At 43.5% G+C, this 12,685-nt stretch overlaps 1 protein-coding gene across 5 annotated transcripts in view; it reads left to right on the plus strand.

Moving 5' to 3' along the window:
- Positions 1 to 12,685, plus strand: part of tnpo1 (transportin 1) — a 185,869-nt gene that overhangs the window by 121,763 nt on the left and 51,421 nt on the right. The gene's annotated exons all lie outside the window — the stretch shown is intronic.

Raw genomic sequence — 12,685 nt, forward strand, 5'->3', positions numbered from 1 at the left:
CCTTTTCCTTCTCCTGTCCTCTTCCTTTCATCCCTCTTTCCAGCCCATTTCATCTGTCAGTTGTGGGTCATTTGGGAGCACATTTGCCTCTGAGTCAGAAGGTTGTGGATTCAAGCCACACACCAGGACTTGAGCACAAAAATCAAGGCCAATACTCCAATGCAGTACTGAGTGTTGCTGCACTATTAGAGGTGCTGCCTTTCAGAAGGCATGTTACACTGACCCATTCTGCCCCTCGGTTGGACGTAAAAGACCTCGTGGCACTATTTCAAAAAGGAGTAGGAGAGTCATTCCCATAGGTCTGGACAATATTTATCCCTCAATCAACATCACAAAAATAGATTATCTGTTCATTATCGCATTGCTGTTTGTAGGTGCCTACTGTGTACAAATTGGCTGTCACATTTCTTACATTACAACAGTGATTACACTTCAAAAGTACATAATTGGCTGTAAAGGGCTTTGGAACATTCTGTGGTTGTGAAGGATGCTATATAAATGCAGATCTTTTCATTTTCTACCTATGCCATCTATCCCCTGTCCTCTTTCCCACCTTCATTCAGTTATCTCCCTGCCCACTAACCTGCTTGGCCTGAAAAGTACCTTGGCTTGACATCCTATGTGTAATGCTATAGGAGATGGACTAATTAATCCATATATACAAACCAATACCACAAACATTCACTCCTTCCACCACCGATGAACAGCAGCAACGTGTACCGTCCACAAGGTGCATTGTAGAAACTCACCAAAGCTCCTTAGGCAGCATCTTCCAAACCCACAACCACTAACATATACATGAGTATTAAATCTATCCCATATTATGACCACTAGAAGCTGAACTATCCTGATTTTAGGTTCCCTGGCATATAGTCCTCGGGTGTATTGATTTCTTCCTGTTAAACATTTACAGCACTTGGTGCCACTTCCATACTCCTAGAAGTTTTAAAGATTATGGGTCCAAGCATGCTATTTCCACTTTGACATAACTTCATTCTAGGAAGTATGTCTTTTCCACTTTGAATTCTTACAGTGACATTTATGCCACACAAGTGCCAGGCAATGGCCTTTGCCAACAAGAGGGAATCTAGCCATAGCTCATTCGCCATTGCATTACTGGACTAGCTATGTAAATATTGTGGCTAAAAGAGCAGGTCAGAGGCTAGGAATCCTGCAGTGAGTAACTCACCTCCCAAAGCCTGTCTACCATCTACAATGCGCAAGTCAGGAGTGTTTTGGAATACTCTCCACTTGCCTGGATGAGTGTAGCTCAAACGACACTCAAAAGGCTTGACACCATCCAGGACAAAGCAGCCTTGATTGGCACCAATACCACAAACATTCATTTCCTCCACCACCAATGAACAATAGCAGCAGTGTGTACCATCTACAAGATGCACAGCAGAAACTCACCAAAGCTTCTTCAGCAGCATCTTCCAAACCCACAACTGCTACCATCTAGAAGGATAAGGGCAGCAGATAAATGGAAACAGCACCACCTGGAAGTTCCCTTCCAAGCCACTCACCATCCTGACTTGGAAATATATCACCATTCCTTCACTGTCGCTGGATCAAAATCCTGGAACTCCCTCCCAAACAGCGCTGTTAGTGTACCTACACCACATGGACTGCAGCAGTTCAAGAAGGCAGCCTACCATCACCTCCTCCAGGGCAATTAGGAATGGGCAATAAATGCTGGCCTAGCCAGCAAGACTCACATCCCATCAATGAATTTTTTAAAAAGGTTTTTTCAGATATGCATTTCTGTAGGTATCCTAATTGTTCTACCACTTCCTTTTGTAGCCTTTCGTTCCTACTATCAAACTGCTACGAAAATGAAACAAGGATTTGCAATTTCCTCATCCTCTGAGATCTCTTTGTATTTCTAATTAGCCCTAATCTTTCATTATTTTACTATTTTGTATATAAAATAGTTTTATTTTTCTGTTTATCACCAACCAGTTCATGGTTTCATATGCCATCTTAGATATTCCAAACTTTTTTGCTTTTCCTCAATATTTTCAGTACAGTTTTTATTAGGCATGTGTCTTTTAAGCTCTATTCTAATTTGAACTTTTTCACTCATCCAAGAAATTCAAGCTTTTGTTGCACCACCTTTAATATTTATAGGAATATATCTTGTATATACACAAAATATCATCTATTTGAATGTTTTCTATTGTTTGTGCACTGTCGTATCTACCAAATTTTCATTTCAGTATATCTGGGTTAATTCTTTAGTTAAAATTGACTTCAACTTTTTCCAGTCGAGTACTTCTCTCTCTTCAACTGTTTGTTCTCTTTCTCAATTCTTGTATTGAACCTAATTGTTATGGTTGTTTTTCCCCAAATGTTTCTCTACCCTGATTGGCCCACATTACCTACTTCATTTAGAAACATAGAACAATTTATAGCACAGAAGGATTAGCACTGTTTTTGACAATTTTGTCCATGCCTAGATTTAGAACTAGCATTGCTCCCTTTCATGTTGGACTTAAAAACTTACTATTCTGGAAAGCAGTGTTGGACACATTGTATAAACTTCTCATCATCTTTGCTGCATTACATGACTTTGGTTCCAGCCTATCTTTGGACAACAAGAGTCATCCCTCACTACTGTCCTGTTGTTCCTGTATAGTTCTCGTTCTTGCGCTCCTGTGAGAACCCAGCTGGCTGTAAGAAAGCACAGAGTATGGGTTAAGAGGGACAGAAGGTGGGAAAGGTCCCACAAGGATCAGTGCTAGTACCATTACTTGTTCACAATATATGTCAATGATTTAGACTTTAGAATCAAAAACACAATTTCTAAATTTGCAGATCCAAATTGAGAGAGGTCGGAGGACTGTAACAAATTACAGACGTTAAGAAACTTCCGGAATGGGCATATAGTTGGCAAATTAATTTCAACCTGGCTAAGAGTGAGATATGTTATGTTTTAGTAAGAAAAATAAGGAGGTCACATATGACCTAGAAAATAAGAATCTAAATGAGTAGAAGAGCAAATGGAGTACAAATACACAAATTATTAGAAGTTTTGATGCAGGTCAATAAGACATCGCAAAAGCAAACCAAGCATGATGATTCATTTCTAGAGGGATAGAATTAAAAAGTAGAGAAGCTTTGCTGAACTCATATCAAACTTCAGTTAAACCACACTTAAGAATATAGAGGCTCTAGAGAGGGTGCAGAAAAAATTTGAAAGGATAATTTTACAAGGAACAAGGCCACTTAGCCCCATGAGCTGTTTCTGAACTGAGAGTTTATACCTCTCCAGAAAGAAAGAACAGGGTGGGTCTCTTTTTCTCTTGAAAAGAGAGGGCTGAGAGATTACCTAATCAGAGCCTTTAAAATTATGAAAGATTTTGATAAAGTAGACAGAGTGTTTCCACTTGTAAGGAAGAGCGAACGAGAGGCCATCAGTATAAGTCACCAAGAAATTAAAAAGAATTCAAAATAAACTTCATTTTGAGAATGTTGAGAACGTGAAACTTGCTACCACAAGATCTCATTGAAGGCAAGTAGAATATATGCATTTAAGTGGAAGATAGCTAAGCGTATGTGGGAGAACAGGATGGAGAGTTATGCTGATAGGTGAGGAAGAATGGGAGGCAGCTCGAGTGGAGCATAAACGCCAGCATGGACAGGTTGGACCAAGTAACTTTTTTCTTTGTTTTATCTTCATTGTAATTTACATAGCCCTTTTTTTTTTAAAGAGTCTACTTGCTCAATGATCCTGCAGCATGCTCATGATTGTTGTCCTCTTGAGTTACTGTCATTGTTACCAGTATTCAGTACTGAATATCTATTAGTTAGTATTCTTGTGGGAGCCCTGAAATGCTTTTTGACTCCTCTTCCTACACTGATGTATGGTCACTTGCTTCCTTAACAACTCGCTTTGCCTTAGTAGTCACTTTCTGTAAAAAAAAATATTCCATTTCAGCTCAATGACTTGAGTGCACAGAATTGCCCCTCAAACTTGGACTATTTTCCTAGACATAAGTCGTGCCAGAAGCATCAGCAAAGTGATGGAAGGTTCATTGATAGCACTATCGATTGACACGTAGTCAGCAATAACCTGCTCACTGACGGCTGGTTTGGGTTCTGCCAGGACCACTCGGCTCCTGATCTCATTACACCCTTGGTTCAAACATGGACAAAAGAGCTGAACTCCCAAGGTGAGTTGAGAGTGACTGCCCTTGACATCAAGGCAGCAGTTGACCAGGTGTGTCATCAAGGTGCCCTCGCAAAACTGGAGTCAGTGGGAATCGGGGGAAACTCTCCAGTGGTTGGAGTCATACCTGCACAAAGGAAGATGGTTGTGGTTGTTTGAGGTCAATCATCCCAGTCCCAGGACATCAATGCAGTACCCTTAGGGTAGTATACTAGGCCAAACCTTCAGCAGTTTCATCAATGGCCTGCCCTCCGTCATAAGGTCAGAAGTGGGGATGTTCGCTGATGATTGCACAATGTTCAGCACCATTCATGACTCCTCAGATACTGAAGCAGTCCATGCCCATATGCAGTAAGACCTGAACAACACTCAGGCTTGGGCTGATGCGTAGCAAGTAACACTGATGCTGCAAAAGTGTCAGGTAATGACCATCTCCAATAAGATAGAATTCAACCATCTTCCCATGACATTCGATGACTTTACCATTGCTATCAACATGCTGGGATTACCGTTGACCAGGAACTGAACTGGACCAACTACAAGAGCAGGCCAGGAGCTCGGAATTCTGTGGAGAGTAACTCAGCTGCTGACCCCTCAAAGCTTGTCCACCAGCTCCACCATTCAATAAGATTCTGACTAATCTGATTGTAACCTCAACTCCACATTCCCGCCTACCCCGATAACCTTTCACCCCCTTGCTTATCAAGAATCTGCCTACCCTTGCCTTAAAAATATTCAAAGACTTTGCTTGCACTGACTTTTATGGAAGAGAGTTCCAAAGACTCAAGATCCTCAGAGAAGAAATTTCTCCTCATCTCTGTCTTGAATGGGTGACCCCTTATTTTTCAGTGGCAACTAGCTCTAGATTCTCCCACAAAATGATTCATCCTTTCCATATCCACCTTGTCAAGGGTTCGGTTAGCTCGGTTGGCTGGGCGGCTGGCTTGTGATGCAGAGTGATTCCAACAGCCAGGTTCAATTCCTAAACCAGCTGAGGTCCCGCCTTCGCAACCTTGCTCGTCGTCTGAGGTGTGGCGACCCTCAGGTTAAAGTCAGCACCAGTCACCTCTCTTTAATAATAAGAACGCAGCCTATGGTCCTCTGGGACTATGGTGATTTTCACTGTCAAGATCCCTCAGGATCTTTCAATCAAGTCTTCTAAACTCCAGTGGATACAAGCCTGATCTGTCCAACCTTTCCTCATAAGACAACCCGCCCATTGCAGGTATTAGTCCAATGAAACTTCTCTGAACTGCTTCCAGTGCATTTACATCCTTCCTTAAATGAGACCAATACTGCACACGGTACTCCAGATGTGGTCTCACCAGTGAGGTACACTATTCCACTTGCTTGAATAAGTTCAGCTCTAACAGCACTCCAGAAGTTTGGCACCATCTAGGACAAAGCAGCCTGCTTGATTGGCACTCCATTCACTCCCTTCACCAGTGTGACGTAGCCTACTTGGACTTCAGCAAGGCTTTTGATAAGGTCCTACATGGGAGACTGATAATGAAGGTAAGAGCCCATGGGATACAAGGCAAATTGAATCCAGAATTGGCTGAGTGGCAGGAAGCGGAGGAGTGTTTTTGTGACTGGATGTCCGCATCCAGTGGGTTTCCACATGGATCCCTTGCTGTTTGTGGTATATATAAATGATTTGGACTTAAATGTAGGAGAGTTGATTAGTAAGTTTGGAGATGACATGAAAATTGGTGGGGTGGTAAATAGTGAGGAGGACAGCCTTAGTTTACGAGTTGGTCAGATGGGCTGATCAGTGACAAATGGAATTTAATCCGGATCAGTGTGAGGTGATGCACTTGGGCAGGACAAACAAGGCACGGGAATACCTGTTGAATGGTAGGACCCTGGGAAGTACTGAGGATCAGAGGGACCTTGGTGTGCATGCCCACCGGTCCCTTAAGGTAGCGGGACAGGTAGATAAGGTGGTTAAGAAGGCATATGGGATACTTGCCTTTATTAGCCGAGACATGGAATATAAGAGCAGGGAGGTTATGCTGGAACTGTATAAAATGCTGGTTAGATCCACAGCTAAAGCATTGCATGCAGTTCTGGAATCTGCATTATAGGAAGGATGTGATTGCACGAGAGTGTGTGCAGAGAAGATTTACCAGAATGTTGCCTGGGCTGGAGAGTTTTAGTTATGAGGAGAGATTGGATAGACTGGGGTTATTTTCCTTGGAGCAGAGGAGATTTAAGGGGGACATGATTGAGTTATATAAAATTATGAAGGGCATAGATAGGGTGGACAGGAAGGAACTTTTCCCTTTGGTGGAGAGGTCAATAACCAGGCATAGATTTAAGATAAGGGGCAGGAGGTTTAGAGGGAATGGGAGGAAGAATTTTTTCATCCAGAGGGCAGTGGGAAACTGAAATACTCTGCCTGAAAGTATAGTAGAGGCAGAAACCCTCATAACATTTAAGAAGAGTTTGGATGTGCACTTGCGATGCCATGGCATACAAGGCTATGGGCCTAATGCTGGAAAACTGGATTAGAATAATTAGGTACTCGTTTGACCGACACAGACTTGATGGGCGGAAGGGCCTTTTTCTGTGCTGTAAATCTCTATGGCAGTGACAACACTGTGTACCATCTATAAGATGCACTGCAGCAACACACCAAGGCTCTTTCGACAGCACCTTCCAAACCTGCAACCTCTACCACCTAGAAAAGGACAAGGGCAGCAGATGCATGGGAACACCAGCACCTGCAAGTTCCCCTCCAAGCCGCACACCGTCCTGACTTGGAATTACATTGCCATTCCTTAACTGTCGCTGGATCAGAATCCTGGAACTTCCTCTCTAATAGTACTTGTGGGTGTCCCTACACCATGGGGGCTGCAGCATTCAAGGCAGAGGTTCACCACCACCTTCTCGAGGGTGAGGGCAATTAGGGATGTACAACATAAATGCTGGTCTAGCCAGTGTAAGAATAAAGTTTTTAAAATTCATGAAGCAATTAAAGCCTCCTTTATTGGATGGTTATTCCCCCTGATTAAGCCATTTTAAAAAGAAAAGTTTTTAGTATGTTGAAACTCAACACACTGATTTTAAAAATTAATTTAATTTTAATCTCTACTGAATCCTTCAGCTACCACTGCTGAGGCTGATCTCCAGTCCTTTTGGCTTTTTGTACTTCATTTGTCTCTTGTGGCTCAAGGTTTAATGTTTTAATATACTCTTCTAAACTTTCTCTCAATACCCTTATCTAAACTTTTGAGGTTCTAATTGCTTTTCGTGGTACATCGCCTTTAAATTTGGGGTGTGCTGATGCTTTTCTCAATACCTTTTCCAATGCAGGTACATATTTTTTTAGTGTAGTTGAAAGAACTAAACACTACTCCATATCTGACCATTGCATTGCTAAACAAAAATATACAGATTGAGGCACTTATGTTTCTACTTGACACAGAGTCCATGAAGAATTGTACCAACCTGATGCTAGGTGCTCCCTTCATCAATGTCATCATCTGTGACAACAGGAAAGAGGTGCATTTTCTCAGTGTTCAGCTAGCTTGTGACTACTGGCACCACGTTATGTAAATTAATGTTTGCTTTCCTGGCAGCTGTCCTGATACACTCATTCATAATCCAAGTATTTTTTCACCCAGAAATAAAGTCTAATCAATGCAAACTATGCTGTCCAGGCATAGCTGATGAGACCTGTGCACTTTACCAGGATATTGCTATAACATGCATTCCACCCAGAGAAATCAAAAAAGCATGCAGGTGGAATGTTGAAAGCATGCTTCAGGTGTTTGATCAATCCGAGTGCTATGCCATATAATTTGTTTGGGGTTAATAGATGCCATACAACATTGAGGATTTGGAGGACAAAGCACCTAAATCCAGATTTGCTGGTAACACCAAACTGGGTGGAAACGTAAGTTGTGAGGAGGATGTAAGGAGGCTTCAAGAGGACTTGGACAGGATAAGTGAATGGATTAGAACATGGCAGATGGAATGCAATGTGAATAAGTTTGAAGTTATTCACTTTGGTAGAAAAAACAATGGCAGAATTTTTTTTAAATGGTGAGAGGTTGGGACGTGCGGGCCCTAATTCATGAGCTACCATAAGTTGGCATGTAGGTGCAGCAAGCAATTAGGAAGGCAAATGGTATGTTGGCTTTCATCGCAAGGGGATTTGAGTACAGAAGTAAAGATGTCTTGCTGCAGTTGTATAGAGCCTTGGTAAAACCTCACCTGGAGTATTGTGTACAGTTTTGGTTGTCTTATCTAAGGAGGGATATACTTATCATAAAGTGGGTGCAACGAAAGTTCACCAGATTAACCCCTGGGAAGGCAGGATTGTCTAATGAGGAGTGATTGGGGTGACTGGGTCTGTATTCCCTGGACTTTTGAATACTGAAGGGTGACCTCATTGAAACTATAAAACTCTTGCAGTGCGTGATAGGTGGATGTAGAGATGATGTTTATCCTGGTTGGTGAGTCTAAAACCAGAGGACACAATCTCAGGATAAGGGGTAGGCCATTTAAGACCGATGAGGAGGAATTTCTTCACTGAGGGTGGTGAATCTTTGTAATTCTCTACCCCAGAGGGCTGTGGAAGCTCGATCATTGAGCATGTTCAAAACAGAAATTGATTGATTTCTGGAGACTAATAACATCAAGGGATATGGAGAGAGTGGGGGAAAGTGATGTTGAAGTAGATGATCAGCCATGATCTGATTGAATGATCGATGGGCTGAATGGCCTACTCATGTTCATAAGTTTCTACGTTGGACAGTGTGCGGGCAGAGGTAGCCAAAGGGGCCGTAAAAGCCTTAAGAAAATGCAAAGAATGACCATTGTACAAGATATATTTAGATCGTTTAGGCAACCTCTTGTTAGCCATATCTTACCAACATATCAACAGTTCTACGTTTCTCACCACAAGATCTTACTGTTTCTGTATCTGTCCTGTTTTTTTTCGTATTTGTTCATGGGATATGGGCATCACTGGCTAGGCCAGCATTTATTGCCTATCCCTAATCGCCCTCGAGGAGGTGGTGATGATCTGCCTTCTGGAACCATTGAAGCCCATGTGGAGTAGGTACACCCACAGTGATTAGAGGGGGAGTTCTAGGATTTTGACCCAGTGACAGTGAAGGAACGGCGATATAGTTCCAAATCGGGGTGGTGAGTGGCTTGGAGGGGAACTTCCAGATGGGGGTGCTACCATGTGTTTGCTGCCCTTGTCCTTCTAGATAGTAGTGGCCGTGCATTCGGAAGATACTATCTAAGGAGCCTTGGTGAATTTCTGCAGTGCATCTTGTGGATGGTACAAACTATTAAATCAGTGATGGGGGCAGTGAATGTTTGTGGATGGGGTGCCAATCAAGTGGGCTGCTTTGCCCTGGATGATGTCAAGTTTCTTGAGTGTTAGATCTGCACTCTTCCAAGCAAGTGGGGAATATTCCATTACTCTCCTGACTTGTGCCTTGTAGATGGTGGCCAGTCTATGGGTAATCGGGAGGTGAGTTACTCGCTGCAGGATTCCTAGCCTCTGATACTCGCTGCAGGATTCCTAGCCTCTGACCTGTTCTTGTAGCCGCACTATTCATATGGCTTGTCCAGTTCAGTTTCTGGTCAATGGTAATGCCCATATCAAAGGGCATTGGTTGGTTGGATTTTCTCTTGGTGATGGTCATTGCCTGGCACTTGGTGTGGCACAAAGGTTACTTGCCACTTGTCAGCCCAAGCTTGGATATTGTCCAGGTCTTGCTGCATTTGGACATGGACTGCTGCAGTATCTGAGGAGTCGCGAATGGTGCTGAACATTGTGCAGTCATCAACAAACATCCCCACTTCTGACCTTATGATGGAAGGAATATCATTGATGAAGCAGCGGAAGATGGTTGGGCTTAGGACGCTACTCTGAGGAACACCTGCAGTGATGCCCTGGAACTAAGATTGACCTCCAACAACCACAACCATCTTCCTCTGTGCAGGGTATGACCCCAATCAACGGAGAGTTTCCCCTTCTGATTCATATTGACTCCAGTTTTGCTAGGGCTACTGGGTCAAATCCACTCACCTCACCTCTGGAGTTCAGCTCTTTTTTTCCCCATGTTTGAATCAATGATGTAATGAGGTCCAGAGTTGAGTGGCCCTGGCGGAGCCCAAACTGATCCCCTGTCAGTGTCAGTGAGCAGGTTTATTGCTAAGCAAGTGCCACTTGTTAGCACTGTTGATGACCCCTTCCATTGTTTTACTGATGATTGAGAGTAGTCTGATGGGGCAGTAATTGGCAGGGTTCGATTTGTCCTTTTTGTGTACAGGACACACCTGGGCAATTTTCCACATAGCTGGGTAGATGTCTGTAGCTGTACTGTAACAACTTGGCTCAGGGCACAGCAAGTTCTGGAGCACATCTTCAGTACTATTGCCAGAATATTGTCAGGGGCCAAAGCTTTTTCAGTATCCAGTGCCTTCAACCGTTTCTTGATGTCATGTGGGGTGAGTTAAATTGGCTGAACACTGGCATCTGTGATGCTGGGGAACTCCAGAGGAGGCCGAGATGGATCATCACTGGGCACCTCTGGCTGAAGGTTGTTGTAAATGCTTCAGCCTTATCGCTTACACTGCTGTGTTGGGCTCCTCCATCATTGAGGATATGGATATTTGTGGAGCCACTGCCTCTAATCTTTTGTTTCATTGTCCTCCATTCGTGACTGGATATGGCAGAGCTTAGATCTGATCCATTGGTTGTGGAATTGTTTAGCTCTGTCTATCATTTGCTGCTTATATTATTTGGTATGCAAGTAGCCCTGAGTTGTAGCTTCACCAGGTTGATACCTCATTTTTAGGTATGCCTGGGACTGCTCCTGAAATGCCCTCCTGCACTCTTCTTTGAACCAGGGTTGATCCCCTGGCTTGATGGCAATAGTAGAGTGGGGGTATGCCAGGCCATGAGATTACAGCTTGGTTACAATTCTGCTGCTGCTGATGGCCCACAGCGCCTAATGGATGCCCAGTCTTGAGTTGCTAGATCTGTTCGAAATCTATCCCATTTAGCACGGTGTTAATGCCAGAAACACGATGGAGGGTTGTCTTAATGTGAGGATGGGATTCTTTGGTAACTCCTACCAATACTGCCATGGACAGATGCATCTGCGGCAGGCAGGTTAGTGAGGATGAGGTCATGTGTTTTTCCCTCTTATTCCCTCACCACCTGTTGCACACCCAATCTAGCAGCTATGTCCTTTAAACTCAGCCAGCTCGCTCTGTAGTGGTGCTTCTGAAGCACTCTTGGTGATGAACTTTGAAGTCTCCACAGACTACATTCTGCACCTCGACACCCTCAGTGCTTCTTCCAAGTGATGTTCAATGTGAAGGAGTATAATTCATCAGCTGAGGGAGGATAGTACTTGGTAATCAGCAGGAGCTTTCCTTGCCCGTGTTTGACCTGATGTCATGAGACTTCATGGGGTCCGGAGCCACTGTTGAGGACTCCCAGGGCAACTCATTCCTGACTGTATACCACTGTGCCGCCATCTGTACTGGGTCTGTCCTGCCGGTGAGACAGGACATACCCAGGGATGGTGGTGGTGGTGTCTGGGACATTGTCTGTAAGGTATGATTCCGTGAGTATGACTATGTCAGGCTGTTGCTTGACTTGTCTTGAGATAGTTCTCCCAATTTTGGCACTAGCCCCCAGAAGCTAGTTCAGAGGATTTTGCAGGGTCAAAAGGGCTGAGTTTGCCATTGGCATTTCTGGTGACTAGGTCAATGTCGGGTGGTTTGTCCAGTTCCATTCCATTCAGACTTTTTAGCAGTTTGGTATAACTGACTGAAATGGCACAACGAGCCAGAGGGCTGTTAAGAGTCAATCACATTGCTTTGGGTCTGGAGTCACATGTAGGCCACATCAGGTAAGGATGGCAGACCCCCTTCCCTAAAGGACATTAGTGAACCAGATGGGATTTTACAAAGTTCGACAATGGTTTCATGGTCATCATCAGACTTTTAATTCCAGATTTTTATTGAATTCAAATTTCACCATTTGCCATGCTGGGATTCTACAGAACATTGCCCTGGATTACTAGTCCAGTGACAATTTCATTTTGCCACTGCCTCCCCTAATGCACTTCATACAGAGCTCACTTATATGCAGTCTCATCAAAGATAAATTTCAACCATGTCAGTAAGTGCTGTAATTTCAGTTCTGTTATTGTATTTGTCTCCATGTGTATGCTTAGTGCTACTTGTCACAGTGTTTCCCATTTGTGCTCATTTGTGACATGTGCTTGACTCTAATGTACCTGCTTGGTACTGTAGGCGTGTTTAAGGTGGCTGGCTACTGTGTATTTTGATAAGGTATTTGGATTGAGGTGGCCTCCCCTTTTGGACCCTTATCTAAGTTGGAACTACTGCAGGGACAGAGGGCCCAGATATCATTTTATCTCTCGAGAGAGATAACACATCATGCTAGCATTCTTTAAAATAGAACTTTATCAGCGAATGTAATGAAACTGGAGTGGGTTTTCAACATGT

This window comes from Carcharodon carcharias, chromosome 4 (genome assembly GCF_017639515.1).
Source record: "Carcharodon carcharias isolate sCarCar2 chromosome 4, sCarCar2.pri, whole genome shotgun sequence".
Classification (NCBI taxonomy): domain Eukaryota; kingdom Metazoa; phylum Chordata; class Chondrichthyes; order Lamniformes; family Lamnidae; genus Carcharodon; species Carcharodon carcharias.